We start from the raw sequence: 15,291 nt of genomic DNA on the forward strand, positions 1-15,291 counted from the left end.
ACAGGTGACACCTCAGCACCACACTAGTTCAGATGGAATGGAACGTGGAGTGTAAGAAAAAAATCAATGAATAAATAGAACCAAAAATAAATCCATAATAAAATATACTGGCAGAAATCCATCCTTTAGAAAACAAGCCTGAGCGACTGTGCTTCCACTCTTAAAGCCAAGGTCTCCTCTGCTTACTCTTCAGGGGGTCTCCTCGGCCTGAGGAGATGTCCACCAACAGGTACAGTCAGTCCATACATAGACGCGAGTCCCCACCATCAACACAGGCAACCAGCAGGGTGTTGCGCCAAGCCAGACTTCCTCTTCCCTAACTCTTCTCTAGGAATATACAGGATACGTAGGAGCCACCATGATTGTCCCCACATCTTCACAAATGCTCAGCGAAGCACAATCCTCCCCTTTGAGTGCTGGCCCGGTGCTCTCCTCGGGGTGAGTTTCCTGACCACCTGCTCCCTCTCCCATGAGCACTGACTCCATTCAGATCCTGAATTTACTTTTATTTTTGTTTTCTTCAAGTTACCCCCCTGTCTCTCTTTCTCTGTCTTTTTTCCATACTCCCTCCCTGATCCCTGCCCAGACTCCTTTTTATGGGTGATTCAAATAAAGGTGCTGTGATCGCAGACCCCAGAGCACTAACAGGGAAGTTTACAGGACCTTGCTTGTCTGCATATGAATACAAGGCCAGCCGTCTTCCCTATCATCACTCTGGAACTATTCATGTGTGCTTCCACAAGCACACGCTCCTGACATATTTATTAAAAACTGTGCATTGCCCTACAACATGCCTCATCACAGTTAGAGTCAACAATAATTGCCAAGGCCACTCCTGGAGGGTGAACCATTACTGATAGATGCAGATTCCAGACTGAACACCTACTTCCTGGGTCATCAATTCTAATCATGAATCCGAGGTGGAAGAGGTGGGACCTCTATTTTGGAGGCATCGGCCTCAGTGGTCTTCTGGAGGATATTAATGACAATGCCACCTTTCCCTCCAGATTTCCCATTTCATTAGAGCCCTGAAAAAGGTCCCTAAGCACACATCATGTGACTGACAGTATTTAAAGCAAAGCTCTGTGAGTTATGTGACCCTGATAATCTTGTTATGCTATCTGACTTTATTATTTTATGGTGGCTGTGTTATGTGTAACAAAAGAGGGAGCTCTTCATGGTGTTATGGGGTGGAATGGGCTGATTCTGATGCACAAATGTAGGGATTTGGCAGTTTGAGTACATGTTTGCATGTTGCATGTGATGTTAACAACTGTGCCAAGCTCCATCTTAGGAAAGAAAAATGTGTAAATAGTTTTGAAAAGTGAAGTCTGTATTGAAAAAAGTCTGTAACCAATTACAAAAAAAAAAAATAAAACTCTAATAAGTGAATAAAAGTAAAGGAATCCTTAAGGGAAAAATCAGAAACCATGATATTGAGCTGTTCATACAAGGCAAAATAGTTAAAAATATAAAGAGCAAGATCATTTCCAAATGCCAATATTCTAAAATAAATCTCAAACAAGAGTCAGAAAATAAAAATGGTCAGAACAGCTACTGCATATATATACAGTATATATTTTGTCACATATGCGCGATTAGGGGGCAGCCAACAGGCCTGATGCTGCACAAAAGTAACAACCTAGGGGATTTGATTTAGAATGCTGATACCTCTTTTTTTCACCCTCCAGGAAAAAAGAAGATGAGTAAACAGTGTACCTTTTGGAATTCGGCCACAACAACATGCATTCACAACAAATAAACCTCTTCCAGGTTTGCGAAGATCTGACGCCACAAGACTTCACTTCAGCCATCCCTCCATATCATCATCTCCGGCCTATTTCTTCAACTGCAAATGTAATTTCCTGTCCGTCTGATATAAACGTCCCCCTTGTTTCACTCATCAATGTCTCATGAAAAGTTTGTTTGTCTGCTTGAGTTACTGTGCCAAAGACTGTTCTATAACCTGCAGTAGATGGAACGGCATCCCAAACCTTTATGACAATTTTTGTGTCTTTTCTGTCTTCACAATATATTACATATATATATATATATATATATATATATATATATATATACAGTGCATCCGGAAAGTATTCACAGCGCATCACTTTTTCCACAGTTTGTTATGTTAGCCTTATTCCAAAATGGATTAAATTCATTTTTTTCCTCAGAATTCTACACACAACACCCCATAATGACAACATGATAAAAGTTTACTTGAGGTTTTTGCAAATTTATTAAAAATAAAAAAACTGAGAAATCCCATGTGCATAAGTATTCACAGCCTTTGCTCAAATACTTTGTCGATGCACCTTTGGCAGCAATTACAGCCTCAAGTCTTTTTGAATATGATGCCACAAGCTTGGCACACCTATCCTTGGCCAGTTTCGCCCATTCCTCTTTGCAGCACCTCTCAAGCTCCATCAGGTTCGATGGGAAGCGTCGGTGCACAGCCATTTTAAGATCTCTCCAGAGATGTTCAATCAGATTCAAGTCTGGGCTCTGGCTAGGCCACTCAAGGACATTCACCTGCGTTGTCCTGAAGCCACTCCTTTGATATCTTGGCTGTGTGCTTAGGGTCGTTGTCCTGCTGAAAGATGAACCGTCGCCCCAGTCTGAGGTCAAGAGCGCTCTGGAGCAGGTTTTCATCCAGAATGTCTCTGTACATTGCTGCAGTCATCTTTCCCTTTATCTTGACTAGTCCCCCAGTCCCTGCCGCTGAAAAACATCCCCACAGCATGATGCTGCCACCACCATGCTTCACTGTAAGGATTGGCCTGGTGATGAGTGGAGCCTGGTTTCCTCCAAACGTGACACCTGGCATTCACACAAAAGAGTTCAATCTTTGTCTCATCAGATCAGAGAATTTTCTTTCTCATGGTCTGAGAGTCCTTCAGGTGCCTTTTGGCAAACTCCAAGCAGGCTGCCATGTGCCTTTTACTAAGGAGTGGCTTCCGTTTGGCCACTCTACCATACAGGCCTGATTGGTGGATTGCTGCAGAGATGGTTGTCCTTCTGGAAGGTTCTCCTCTCTCCAGAGAGGACCTCTGGAGCTCTGACAGAGTGACCATCAGGTTCTTGGTCACCTCTCTGACTAAGGCCCTTCTCCCCCGATCGCTCAGTTTAGATGGCCGGCCAGCTCTAGGAAGAATCTTGGTGGTTTTGAACTTCTTCCACTTATGGATGATGGAGGCCACTGTGCTCATTGGGACCTTCAAAGCAGCAGAACTTTTTCTGTAACCTTCCCCAGATTTGTGCCTCGAGACAATCCTGTGTCGGAGGTCTACAGACAATTCCTTTGACTTCATGCTTGGTTTGTGCTCTGACATGAACTGTCAACTGTGGGATCTTATATAGACAGGTGTGTGCCTTTCCAAATCATGTCCAATCAACTGAATTTACCACAGGTGGACTCCAATTAAGCTGCAGAAACATCTCAAGGATGATCAGGAGAAACAGGATGCACCTGAGCTCAATTTTGAGCTTCATGGCAAAGGCTGTGAATACTTATGTACATGTGATTTCTCAGTTTTTTTATTTTTAATAAATTTGCAAAAATCTGAAGTAAACTTTTTTCACGTTGTCATTATGGTGTGTTGTGTGTAGAATTCTGAGGAAAAAAATGAATTTAATCCATTTTGGAATAAGGCTGTAACATAACAAAATGTGGAAAAAGTGATGCACTGTGAATACTTTCCGGATGCACTGTATATACATTTTTATATATCAATCAGGGAAGAAGAGCAACTAGCAGAGAAAACATAACTCACTCAATGCCACAGCAACCAGACAGGGCCTGGAAAGGTTCACAAATAAGGCAATTTGAGATTAGCACCTCAGTGGCAGAACAACTTTATAACTGGGGGCTCCGCCTCCCTGGGCTCAACTGTAATAAGAAAATGGAACAAAAAAATATTAACAGAGTTAAAGCCAGAGGCAATGATCTAGAAAAATCCTACCCAAAGTGCAATATATTTTGATGATTATAACATTTTGAGGATGTTAGGATTTTTGATTTTAGATTTTCTTGACCATGGATATGATAGACTAGTTGGTGTTAATGTGTATCATAGGAAAAGAATGGAAACATGAAAAAAATTTCAAACAAAGATGCACTGGTTTAGACTTTCTGTTTTACTAATTTGGTAAAATTATATGAAGAAACAACCAAAACATTCTACCACATCATATATTTTAATATGCTATCCCATGAGAGACCAATGCTAAATTTGCAAGAAACCAAAATTCAGGGTGTGGTGCACAGAACAGTTCACCATCATCTCAAACACAACAACAAATGGAGATGACTTCATGAACTGAAAACACTGTATGAAAAGTGCAATCTCTCACTCGCAAGTGCTGTGGCCGGCAATATCATTTAGATAAATCCATTCTTTTGTTCCCAAACTGGCTTAATCCTACTCAGGGCTACCAAGAAGTGGTGTTATGTTTCATCAAAGTTGCATCCTGTCATGACACTGCAAGGTGTACAAAGGGACAGTAAGCAGGACCAGGAAGTATAGAAAGGTACACTGTCAATGAAAGATTAAACGGGATAACCAAGGCAAATAAAATTAAAGGGTAAGAACAAAGTGAAGTATTAACAATGACTTTCAAAAAAGTAAACATTCAGACATTCATTGTGATATAGAAACACAACATGGCCAAAGGGGTATGAGACCTCTAAAATATAATCACCAAGCAGGCCCACATTCTAATAGGCCTGCCCAGATAAGGATACACTAGGGCAGTCAGAGTTCTTAATTTAGTGGCTGGTGTCGGCTTACAACAGTTCAAGTGGGCTTTTGGTTTTAAATGTTCAAAAAATATTAGTAATTTTCACAAAATATATCCCAAGCCTAAACAAGGGGAGAATGGCCGTAAACCTCTGGCTTGTGGATGAAAGTGCAAACAAATACAGTGGAACCTCGGTTCACGAACGCCTCAGTACACGTACAACTCGGTTTACGACCAAAAAGTTCGCCAGACTTTTGCCTCGGTTCACGACCACACACTCGGTATACGAACAAGCCAGTTTCCCTTTCGGTTTGTGCGCGCCAATGATTTCCACACGTGTTGCATTGTTCTCAGTCAGACGTGCGTGCTTGCACGTGTGTGTGTACTTTCGCTGTGAACTCTTTGTGCTCTATTTAATTTTCCTTCCGGTTCGTACGCGCCGATTACTGTATTTAAGCACATGTTCAGCCTCTCCCTGTTCATTGTTTTCAGTCAGACGTGCGTGCTTTACCTGTGAACTCTTTGTGCTCTACAGTATTTTGTGTGCTTTTGCAATTAACCATGGCTTCTAAGCAAGTGAAGAGTGGTGAGAAGAAAATTGAAATCGAAGTAAAGAAAGAAATTATTGAAAAGTATGAGTGTGGCGTTCGTGTTACTGATCTTGCCGCAGAGTACAAGAAGTCAAAATCTACGATATTGACTATTCTAAAGCAGAAAGAATCTATTAAAGCAGCTGATGTTGCAAAAGGAGTTACAGCGTTAACCAGGCAGAGGCCTCAAGTGCTGGAAGAGGTGGAAAAACTGTTGCTAGTGTGGCTGAACAAGAAACAACTTGCAGGGGATAGCGTAAGCGAGGCGATGTTATGCGAGAAAGCCAGGAAGATTCATGGCGATTTGCTGCAAAACTATCCTTCTACGAGTGGCGAAAGTGAGGAATTTAAAGCCAGTAGAGGATGGTTTGAAAAGTTTCACAAGAGAAGTGGCATTCATAGTGTGGTAAGGCATGGAGAGGCTGCTAGTTCCGACACTGAAGCTACAAAAGAATTCGTGAAAAATTTCACAAAATTAGTGGAGGATGAAGGCTACATCCCGCAACAAGTCTTCAACTGCGACGAGACCGGATTGTTCTCCACCCAGTTCCTCCTCACTTCATGCCAGAACTCGACTCGTGCAAGGTTAGTTTTCTTGGTGGTTTATGGTTAGTTTTTGTATTACGGATTTTTCAAATGTTCATTTTTCGGTTCGTAACGTGAATTGTTGCAATGTTACTTTTCTCTTTTTCAAATGTTCATTTTTCCCCATGTGCTTAAAACTTATTTAAAGAGAGTGTTTACAGCGATCGGGTTGTAATGCTATTAGCGTGAACTCCTGCAATGTTACTTTCTTGGTTGCTTATGGTTGGCTTTTAAATAAAGTTCAGATTTGTTCAAATGTTCCTTTTTTACCCTGTGCTTAAAACTGAAAAAAAAAAAGTTTACACCGATCGGGTCATAAGTCTACAGTATAGTGCGAACTATTGCAGTGTTTGTTTGCTCTGTTGTTCAAGGTTTTCTCAGTGTTATTCAATGTTTTTACATTTAGTTTACTATTACGCTGTGCATTCTATGGTTTAATTAACTATATTTGTGCTTAAAACCTTAAAAATATATATTTACATACAGTTTGTATGGTCTGGAACGGATTAATTGTATTTACATACAATCCTATGGGAGAAATTGCTTCGGTTCACGTCCAAATTGGTTTACGACCAGAGGTTTGGAACGAATTATGGTCGTGAACAGAGGTTCCACTGTATTTGTTCAACTATGTGCTCTATGTGTGTCAATCACTACTTGCTTCTTAAAAGGGCTTTCTCTTCCTCCGACTGGACACAGAATCCATTACATTCATGATATTACAGCTCTCTGAATAATTAAAATACTGAGATGTATACTTGATATCATTTTCATGATGATAGGAGTTAAAGCAGGGGTGTGCAAAGTCATTCCTGGAGGGCCGCAGTGGCCGTGGGTTTTTGTTCCAACCCAGTTGTTTAATTAGAAAACAATCCTTGCCAATAATTACATTTCATGGCTTGTTAGTGCTTTAACTCTGCTATGTCAAGTCATTCTCATATCCTAGATTTTTTTTTCCATTCTAAAGATATCATCCAAATATTTTGAAGTATAAAACGGATGGGTAATTCTCAATCCTTCACTCTTTTCTCTTCTCTTTCCTTCCAAGTATTTAATTAAACCAAATAGTGCCTGATAAATACACACAGGTGTAAAGGGTAACAAGCTAAATGGATAACTGCTGGTTTCTTTTGTCATTTGCATCTTATTGCTAATAAGGAGCAATTAAACACCAAGAATGCAGCTGTTTAAGACTTAAATAAGCAAAAAGGGTTCAAAATCTTAACGAGGGAGATAACTAAAATGAAGCAGAAGTGTTTCTAGAGCAATACGTGCTTCTTATTAAGCAATTGGGTTGGAACAAAAACCTGCAGCCACTGCGGCCCTCCAGGAATGACTTTGCACACCCCTGAGTTAAAGCATGTTATTAAACATGGGAACACGGTGGCACAGTGATAGTGACAAGCCAGCGCCCTGTCCAGAGATTGTTCCTGCCCCCTCGTAAGATGCTTGCTGCGCCGTGCGCGATCTTTGATGAAATAATTTATTGCAGCTGTACTGTCTCTTTCAAACATACTAACCTCCAATTCCTGTCCTTCCTTTTCTTTCTCCAAGTAACCAATCGCCACACAATCAGCTCAATAATAGACGTTAAGCCACCTGTAAGCTTAGAATGTCAGTTCCTCAAAACATTTAAGGAACATTGAAATATCTTTATAGTACATGTTTAATTATTCTATCCATCTAACCATCCAGTGTCACGCCAGCCCCAGCAAGCATACAGCGTGAGGCAGGAACAATATGTGAAGGTGGCACCAGCTCTTTGCTAGCGCTGCGACACTGTGTCCTCACATGTTTAATTATGAACAATATAGATTATTTAAATGAAGTTAATGTTTTATCTGTATAATATAACAAGCATATTTTGCTACATTTCATCCTAAAAATTATATCGTCATCATATGTAAATACGCACTTTATAAAGTGGCATAGGTTGTACAATATTATAACTGTATCACAAGTTTACAGTGAGGTGATTGTACTTATAAGTACAAACAGTTCTATAAGGAGCACTTGATGGACTGATTGAGTGTGTTTATAGTTCTTGGGATGAAACTGTTTCTGAACTGCGAGGTCCATACAGGAAAGGCTCAGAACCGTTTGTCTTATGAGAGCAGTTCAAATAGCGCATGGCTGAGGCAGAGTGTGCTTGATGTTGTATACCAATAATTTTCTTTCCGATCAGCTGCTGTAGAGCTGTGATTCCACACTCAGATACAGTGGGATAAATAGTCTGAGTGGTGCATTGACAGGAACAACGCTAAAGCAGCTACGGTATTTGGAATAGTTTGTCCATTCCGTGGACCATTATATTATTACAAGATAATTGCAATCAGATGCCTTAAACTAATAAACAATATGTATATGTGTATTTATAAAGCCACGACAGGGATGTGGATCTGAAAAAGAAAGGGAAACCACACAAGAACAGTAGCACTGCTTTGGCGTTGGGTGCCGCCAGTTTGCAAAACTGAGTGGAGTACTTGCGTACTCCAAGCATTTAGCTGGCGTGAAAATGTGCGTGGCTTTATGCCAAGTTTAGGTTTTATACATTATGTTTCCTGCCTTGTGCCCTGTGTTGGCTGGGATTGGCTCCAGCAGACCCCCGTGACCCTGTGTTCGGATTCAGCGGGTTGGAAAATGGATGGATAGGTGGATGGATGATTTGAGCATGGAAACTGGAGTATGCAACATTTTTGTGCGTACGCACCGTTTATACTAAGGCCCCAGGTCTGACAGAGAAATACTATTATGAGAGCCTTTAAACTGTCTCTCATTCGCACGTGTGTGACAGCAGTAACTGAGAGGACAATGGTAATCGTGACTTCCAGGACACTCCCCCTATTAGTCCTTAGGGGCTCATGGGAACAAAGCCAAAAAATGGTGGCATGATAATATAAAAATAGACTCCACTAAAAATTCATAAGCCACATAATTCAGGGTATCCATAAGAAAGGCAATGTTTTACTTCAATAGGTAGTACATAATAAACAAGAATACTATAGTTGAATCAAATGTTTGAACTTTTAAAATGTGTGTTTCAATTTAAATGTTTAAATATTCTTGATTGTAATGGAAATTTGTTTTCTCTCACCTTCTGATAGGGGTCCACAGTGTGCTAGATCCCTAGTAAATCAAAAATAACATCATATTCATAATGACTGACCCTAAAATAGTCTGAACATATCAAAATATGATTATATCCATCATCAGCAACCTTGAAATAGCATAAAACAACAGTCCACACTGAATGCCTACATTTTCAATCCCCATTTTTCTGAAGTTTTGTGAAAAGTGGCAATTTTGACCTCCCATATCCCATTTGGGGGTGAAACCCAGGGGTCATTTGAAGTGGCATGCACCACTTTAAATCCTTCTGATCATTTTGGCTGAAGTCACACATTAGTTTACTCTTTTTTATAAAGATGTAATTCCTTGAATAAAACATGATTGAAAACTTAAGGGTTGGGTCTAGTGGGCCATATATTAGGTTGGGGGGGTTGAAACATTGAGATCTTTTATAAACAGATATGAAGATTAGTTGAATGGAATATTACATGTACGGGTTTTCTTTTAACTTAGGAGGTTCTGGACATAAAATCTTTCAAAGTGTTCACAAGTAATTCTTAAGAACACAATATAATTTTGTCTATTATTACGTTGTTAGCTTTATTCTGTACATTCTGTACTGTACTGTGATGTTTAACTGTATGTTACAAATATATCTATTGTTTTTAAATAGTTTTCATCAAGTTTTACTTTTTTACTTCTACTTTTACTCTTTTATTTATACTTTTCATTGCGTTTTATTTTTCGTTGGTATTTAAAATAGACAGTTGTAGTGAAATATTCATGTAACTGATTTTCTCTCTATAATAACTAAGGCCCAAACCATTTTCCTCGCGCACCCCACATACTCTTCTATATACCATCTGTTTAAATACAATCCCTTTCTCTAATGGAGGAGCGCCCCGACACCCTTCGAGCAGCTCAGCCGCGAGATAACAGATGCTCAGTGCCTGCCCCCGGGGATTGGTGAGCAAATCAAGCAAGGGGCAGATACAGGGTAAAAGTCATTACCCGGATGGGAAGCCAGTGCAATGACGCAGATTGAGAGAAGGAGTCCGGAAGTACAGACCTGTCAGGGTCCCTGGGGTTTGAGGGAAGGCGCTATCAAAGGAGGACCTCCCGACTTTCCTTATGGCCTGGAAATCCTACCTGGAAGACATGACATGGCACCAGATGCATTCCTGGGTTCGGCATAAAAAGGATCTGGCTGCTCTACGAAGCTTTTTCAGAGTCGGGAGACAGCAAGTAGCACTCACCTGGAGGAGAGAAGGAGGAAGAATTGAGGGAGTTGTTTGTATACTTATGGATTATTACTGAAGAGAGAATTGAGAAGAAGTGCCTGAAGACTCCTCAGCTCATTCTTCTCTGATTGACTCTGGCAGCATGCATGTTGTCTTTGTGTAGATGCCACAGCATCAAAAGGGCATTCTCTGTGGCAGAAGGTCAGTCTGATGGTGAAATGTTAAATGTTTGGGATGACACAGGCCAGTGTGAAGAAGCCTAATGAGCAGTCTCTCGAGGTCAAGCGAAGGTCAACAGAGCCCCCTGAAAATGCATTACTTTGAAGTCTGACAACAGCAATGGAGACAGAAATTAAATATTTAAAGACAACAGCAGATTGTAACTGCCTTCCTAGCTGAGCTCAGAAGACCTTTACATTCCTTTCAGACTTGAATAAAGCAGCCACACCGGTGGACAGCTTGGCCCCTCCAGACTGGACAGCAGCAGCTAGCATTTCTCAAATCGGGTTTCTCTTCATTTTCTGTGTTGAATAAATGAATACACACAACCTGTCAGAGCTCCAGAGGAGCATCTTCTGCCTAATCAGCTTATTCCTATGGAATCTTGGAGTTGCCAAATTTTCCCATGGGATAAATAAAGAAAAGTAAATAAAGTGGTGTCTATCTATCTATCTATCTATCTATCTATCTATCTATCTATCTATCTATCTATCTATCTATCTATCTATCTATCTATCTATCTATCTATCTATCTATCTATCTATCTATTGTCACAAACTTGACACAGAGTCATATAAAGGTTTGGGGCAGCCACCCGTGTAATTGTTTTCCTGGCTGCAAAAGTTGCTTTCAAATGAATACTGCACTGATATGCATACAACCGAGTCCAAGACGGAACTGAGGGAATAGGGAAAAGGTGCAGGCTTTTAAAGGGGAAGACAGGAAGTGAGATCATAGGGATCGGGCTCATGTTCTTCAGTCATTGGTTCGAGCCCGGACGTGACATCACAGGGGCCGGAGCCGGCAAGGTTTCCTTCCATAGGCTCGGTCCCGGAAGTGACGTCAAGAGAGCCAGGTGGAATCTCCCGTGAATGGTCTAAACTTTAGACTCTAAAGGGAAGGGAGAAAAAGAGTCAGTGCACTCTGCCACATCCCGGCATGCCTCAGAATTGCCTTTACTCAAGCCCTTTAGCTGCCTCCCATGCACACGTGTGTGACACTATCTATACATGTATTAACAACATCCATCCATCCATCCATCCATCCATTTTCCAACCCGCTGAATCCGAACACAGGGTCACAGGGGTCTGCTGGAGCCAATCCCAGCCAACACAGGGCACAAGGCAGGAACCAATCCTGGGCAGGGTGCAAACCCACCGCATGTATTAACAACAACAACATGTCTTTATATAGCACATTTTCATACAAATAATGCAGCTCAAAGTGCTTTACATGATGAAGAAAGAGAAAAAAGACAAAATAAATCAGAATTAAAATAAGGGAACACTAATTAACATAGAATAAAAGTAAGGTCCGATGGCCGGGGAGTACAGAAAAAACAAAAAAACTCCAGATGGCTGGAGAAAAAAATAAAATCTGCAGGGGTTCCAGGCCACGAGACCGCCCAGCCCCCTCTAGGCATTCTACCTAACATCAATGACCTCAATTAGTCCTCATTGTATTCAGGGTTCTCATGGAAGAACTTGATGATGACGGCCATGTGGACTTCTGGCCTTTAATCCATCAATGTAGGGACATCACGGTGCTTTGATTAGGTGGTGGTGGCGCAGATCGCCACCACAGAAAACCAGAAAAAGAAGAGAAGAGAAAGAAGGGGTTAGTATGGATTTTGAGTATGAATACCATGAATAGTAATGATAATTAATTGAATATACAGAGCATCAGGATTAAACTAAGATGAAGTTATGAGAAAGCCATGTTAAAGTAATGTGTTTTCAGCAGTGTTTTAAAGTGCTCCACTGTATCAGCCTGGCGAATTCCTACTGGCAAGCTGTTCCAAATTTTAGGTGCATAACAGCAGAAGGCCGCCTCACCACTTCTTTTAAGTTTAGCTCTTGGAATTCTAAGCAGACACTCATTTGAAGATCTAAGGTTACGATTTGGAGTGTAAGGTGTAAGACATTCTGAAATATAAGATGGAGTGAGATTATTTATGGCTTTGTAAACCATAAGCAGTATTTTAAAGTCAATTCTAAATGACACAGGTAACCAATGTAGTGACATCAAAACTGGGGTGATGTGCTCAGATTTTCTTTTCATAGTTAAGATTCTAGCAGCTGCATTCTGCACTCATTGCAATCGATTGATGTCTTTTTTGGGTGGTCCTGAGAGGAGTGCGTTACAGTAATCTAGTCGACTGAAAACAAAAGCGTGAACTAATTTCTCAGCATCTTGCAATGCTATAAGAGGTCTAACTTTTGCTGTATTTCTTAAGTGGAAAAATGCTGTCCTAGTAATCTGAGTCATATGTGATTTAAAATTCAGGTCAGAGTCAATAGTTACCCCTAAATTCATTACCTCCGTCTTGACTTTTAATCCTAATGCATCAAGTTTATTTCTAATAACCTCATTATATCCATTATTGCCAATCACTAAAATTTCTGTTTTCTCTTTATTTAGTTTGAGAAAATTACTACTCATCCATTTAGAAACACAAGTCAGACATTGTTTCAGTGAATCAAGAGTGTCTGGGTCGTCAGGTGCTATTGATAAATACAGCTGTGTGTCATCGGCATAGCTGTGGTAGCTCACGTTGTGCCCTGAGATAATCTGACCTAATGGAAGCATGTAAATCGAAAAGAGCAGCAGACCCAGAATAGAGCCTTGTGGAACATCATATAGAATATCAGGTGTCTTTGAAGTATAATTACCACAACTTACAAAGAATTTTCTACCTGCCAGGTAGAATTGAAACCAATTTAAGACCCTGCCAGAGAGGCCCACCCATTGACTAAGGCGATTTCTAAGAATATTGTGATCAATGGTATTGAATGCGGCACTCAGATCTAAGAGGATGAGAACAGATACACGGCCTCTGTCTGCATTTACCCGCAAGTCATGTACTACTTTAACGAGTGCAGTTTCTGTGCTGTGATTTGTTCTGAAACTCGACTGAAACTTATCAAGAATAGCATGTTTATTGAGGTGATCATTAAGCTGCATAATGACTGCTTTCTCTAAAATTTTACTTAAGAAAGGCAGGTTAGAGATAGGTCTAAAATTTTCAATAGCAGAGGAGTCAAGATTATTTTTCTTCAGCAGGGGTTTAACTACAGCAGTCTTAAGACAGTCTCTAAGACAGTATCAGTCTTTAGACAGTATCTAATGACGAATTTATTATGTCAAGAATACTGTCAATTAGCACGCCCAATACTTCTTTGAAAAAATTTGTTGGTATTGGGTCAAGGACACAGGTGGAGGGTCTCAGTTGAGAAATTATTTTATATAAATCAGGTAAATCTATCCTGGTGAAAGAATTTAATTTGCTTAAAATGTAGTACTGAGGCGCAGTGGGTAGCGCTGCTGCTTCGCAATTAGGAAGCCTGGGTTTGCTTCCCAGGTCCTTCTTGCATGGAGTCTGCATGTTCTCCCCGTGTCTGCGTGAGTTTCCTCTGGGTGCTCCAGTTTCCTCCAACAGTCCAAAGACATGCAGGTTAGGTGCATTGGCGATTCTAAATTGTCCCTGGTGTGTGGGTGTGTGTGTGTGTGTGTGTGTGTCCTGCGGTGGGCTGGTGCCCTGCCCGGGGTTTGTTTCCTGCATTGAGCCCTGTGTTGGCAGGGATTGGCTCCAGCAGACCCTCGTGACTCTGTAGTTAGGATATAGCGGGTTGGATAATGGATGGATGGATGGAGTAACAGAGTTTAAGTGGTTCAGTAGTGGGGAGGTGTACTATATTATTTCTAATATCATTAATTTTTTGATTAAAAAATATAGCAAAAGCCTCACAAGTTTCACTGGAAGTGTTTTGGAGGCATTTCATTGAGTGACCTCTATTTAGCAGACGATCAATCATAGAGAATAAGACTCTGGGATTACTAGCATTGTTATTTATAATTCTAGAGAACTAACAGCGCCTCTCAAGACGGATGTTGTTGTATTCTGTTATTTTAACCTTCAATATTTCATAATGGACAGTTAGTTTAGTTTTTCTCCATTTACGCTCAGCTCTCCAGCATGTTCTCTTTAGATCAGACACTCTTTGGGTCTTCCACGGTGTAACAGTGCTAGAAGGTTTTTTACTGTCTTTTCAGGTGCGACTATGTCAGCAGCAGCTCTCACCTTAATATTAAAAATTTCCACCTTACTATTTACATTATTCTCACTATTCTAGTAAGCACTACAAAGGGACTGGTTGCTTAGAATGTTTGTAAATTTTGAAGCTGCTGATGAATCAAAGAAGCGTTTTTTAACAATATGCTTTTCGTGAATATTTTCTAAAATTATTTCTATATTAAATAGTAACAGAAAATGGTCTGATAGACCAATATCAATGATCTGCGTAACATCAACTTTTAGTCCTTCAGTAATTACTAAGTCTAACATATGACCTGCTTTATGTGTAGGCTGACTAATGTGCTGGCTCAAATCAAAAGAGTCCAGGAGGTTCATGAATTCTTTTACTTTCAGGTCACATTGATTATCGATATGAAAGTTAAAGTCACCGACTATTAGGAGTGTGTCATAGTTCATAATTACAATTAACACCAAGTCTGACAATTCCTCAAAGAAATAAATTATATAGTGCATATCTATCTATCTATCTATCTATCTATCTATCTATCTATCTATGTATCTATCTATCTATCTATCTATCTATCTATCTATCTATCTATCTATCTATCTATCTATCTATCTATCTATCTATTATATAGTGCTTTACATATCTATCTATCTATCTATCTATCTATCTATCTATCTATCTATCTATCTATCTATCTATCTATCTATCTATCTATTATATAGTGCTTTACATATCTATCTATCTATCTATCTATCTATCTATCTATCTATCTATCTATCTATCTATCTATCTATTATATAGTGC

The sequence above is a fragment of the Erpetoichthys calabaricus genome, chromosome 2 (genome assembly GCF_900747795.2).
Source record: "Erpetoichthys calabaricus chromosome 2, fErpCal1.3, whole genome shotgun sequence".
In the NCBI taxonomy this organism is placed as follows: Eukaryota; Metazoa; Chordata; class Cladistia; order Polypteriformes; family Polypteridae; genus Erpetoichthys; species Erpetoichthys calabaricus.